At 38.0% G+C, this 3100-nt stretch overlaps 1 non-coding gene across 1 annotated transcript; it reads left to right on the top strand.

Moving 5' to 3' along the window:
• Positions 1–1898: 1898 nt before the first annotated feature.
• TRNAS-AGA lies at positions 1899–1970 on the top strand. Its single transcript has one exon. It is a non-coding gene; the product is annotated as a tRNA-Ser (tRNA).
• The last annotated feature ends 1130 nt before the right edge of the window (positions 1971–3100 follow it).

The following is a 3100-nucleotide window of genomic DNA, read 5'->3' as shown; positions in this document are numbered from 1 at the left end:
CCCAGCATATACCTCAACCCACAGACACAGACACATATAAACACCCTATGATGATAGACTTTGTATAGGCCTGTAAATGATGCCGATTTTCCCCCTTTTCTGCCCATAATTCTATATGATCAATCTATCGGAAACTGATAGCATGGTCAGTTGCCACAAAACCAAAATGTTACATATTTCTTGCATTAGTGTGGCATTGTATGGAAACGAGGATATATACAATCACTCTCAGGGTCAGATTCATAATTGGGAGGTCAGCCACTCTAACCTATGCCACTCCAACCTATACCACTCCAACTGGTTCATTGGTTAATGAACAAAATCACATTAAGGAACATACTAAACTTGGTTTATTTGTCTTCACTTAAATTTTCTACCACATGGTCCATGTTTCAATACACAAGCTGTTTCACCCTCATGCTTAATCATTTTCTCTAAGGACTCAAACAGAAATTTTTAAAAGGCTGTTATGCCCACATTTACAGGGTTTTTTTTTCACATTTACAGTTTATAACAATGAAATTTCAGGTCAAATAGATCAAAATATGCAAGGGAAAATGTACGTTGGGTGAAGTCCAGGAGAAACCAGTCTCAAGCTTCCAGATGTCCCCTCCCAGTGGATTTGCACAAGGATATGCTTAAATTCCCCCCGAAACAATGTGTGACAACTCACGTGAAGTGTTGCCAACCAAGGAATTTCATCTGAGCCTTTGTGGCCAGAGATATGGAGGCAGTCAGTCATATAGGCCCCTCCTACCATTCCTGAGCTAAAACGGGCCTTCAGCATAAATGATAAACTTACCTGCATGCAAAAACAAACTTATTAGGTAGAATATTCCAGTGTACATAGATTATTTCCCAGGAGTTAGTCAAAGGCTGGCTCTGAAGACAGTCTTTTCTTTAGAATATGCAGTGTTTGAGGAATCCAGGCCAGTTTAGTTCATCCTTTCCTGCCCAATCAGCAGCCCGGATCCTTCTGTAAGCCCTCTTACAGAAAAATTATCATATTTTGTGTGCATCTACATTCAGTATAGTATTTATATGACAGATACAACAATAATATCAGCATAAATATGCCTAACAGTTGGAGAAGCCAGTGTAGGGAAAGGATATATTTAATGAAATGATTACTCCATTCTATAAAGTTAACATTTTCATATTTTTATACAAGTTTGATTACATATGTCCCCTCTTAATCTACTATTATTTGTGCCTTGTGATAAATTTGTGAAGAACTATTTAACATAGTAATATAGCTGATGGTTAGCTAAATTCAGCTTTTCCTAGGCCAGTCGCTTTCTATCAGTGTCATATCCTGAGAAAGCTTTCACTCAGTACATCAGATCATTTGTATCAGTACTGTCATATGACTTTTTTACCTAAGGCAATTGCTCAAGTTGAGGTCATTCCCTAGGAGAATTAGAATTTATCATGTGATTTGTCCACTGCTTAATTCCCATTAGAAATTGTTTTCTATTCTGTTTAATGGCTTTCCAATCACAAAAACAAGAGTAATTTATTTCGCTGCATAATAGACTGTGGCATGCCGGGAATGCTACTGTGGCCTTTCATCCATTATAACCAGGGACCTTTCTAATTAGTTATCATCAAAGTTTATGGTTACACAGCAATTAGTCTGCCAGGGGCTGTATACTCTATGAACCAATACCCCAGTAGGGAGTAGTTCCTGGAGATTCCTTCCAAAATGATACCCTTTGTAGTAGATAAAAGCTGAAAAATAAGAGTCAAAAGATACTGGCACATTACTAGGGTTCCACTCACTCATTAACTATAGGACTATCTTTATCATACTGTATGACCAAAATGTCTCCAGGACCAATGCCACTCAGGTTTCCAGTTTTCCGTTTGACCTTGTCAAATTCAAAAAGCAAGGATAAGGGCATATAGCTCAGTGGTAGAGTGTGTACTTAGAATGCACAAGGTCCTGGGTTCAATCCCCAGTACCACCATTAAAAATAAATGAATAAATAAACCTAATTAAACAAAAAAATGTTTAAAAAAATACAATAGAATCAAATCCGACTGAGGAATACCAAGTCTGAAAAAAAAAAAGCAAGGATGGTCTTAGAAAATACGTGGCTTCACCCTTTTGAGCATTAAGGTATACTTGTGTTAAGAGACAATATCATTGATTTCCATTATTCCATAGCCCATTCCATAACCTCAACGACTATAGCTCCTTCTCTCCATTTTTTGATTTTTACCCAAACTTTTCCATCTTTGGAAGGATTGTCAGGTTTAGCCATTGTGTTGATCTGGATCATCAGCACAAATACCAGTCTAGCCAGTGCCTACTCTTGACAGTTTTCAACAGTTTCTGTGTAAGTAGAAACTCAGTACATTCTCATCCATATAGGGCAGGATTACATAAGTACAGAGCTAGTGGACTTTCTTGACCATTAGGCTATACAGCTGCATTCACTGTCAACCCCAATTTTGCCAGGTGGAAGGTACAGTCCATCCCATCAGACACTTAGGAATATTGGCATAAAGGTTTAAAGGTATAGTTACGGTTTCTTGCTTAAGGATCATCTCTGCATCTGACACCTGCAGCCCCGGTCCCAGGATCACTGAATCAGGTAGGAAAAGCAAAAGTTGCAGTTAGGGAAACACTGTATAGTTGTTCCAACATCCTCCTTTATCATCTTTTCCCCTAGTTCCCCCAGAAAAACAAGAATTTACCAAATGGGGATCATCTCTTGTCCCTTCTAACATTAAATGTGAGCTCATATTCATGAAGGTGTGTAAACTAAACTTTCACTTCTTTATCTCCATTCATTTTGACTGTTCCAATTTTCTATCAAAGCGCTACTCTAAGAATCATATGCAGTATGGTATGTCCACTTGATATGATATCTTTGACCACTGTTGAACCCTATGGATTATAAGATATGATCCTTGGTTGAGGAAGTATAACTTGACAGTCTAAATTGGTACAATATGTCCTATTCCAATTTTTTGTAGAGTTTTGAGCATTTGCATCTACCACGGGATATGCAAAGCCTAGTCTGCAGTAAATATCTATCTCTGGCAGGACCTATTTACAGTGTTCTAAGGCTACTGGTAGTAGTGTGATGTA

This window comes from Camelus ferus, chromosome X, assembly GCF_009834535.1.
Source record: "Camelus ferus isolate YT-003-E chromosome X, BCGSAC_Cfer_1.0, whole genome shotgun sequence".
NCBI classification, from domain to species: domain Eukaryota; kingdom Metazoa; phylum Chordata; class Mammalia; order Artiodactyla; family Camelidae; genus Camelus; species Camelus ferus.
The sequence above is the reverse complement of the archived record's forward strand: the minus strand, read 5'-3'. Positions and strand labels throughout refer to the sequence as shown.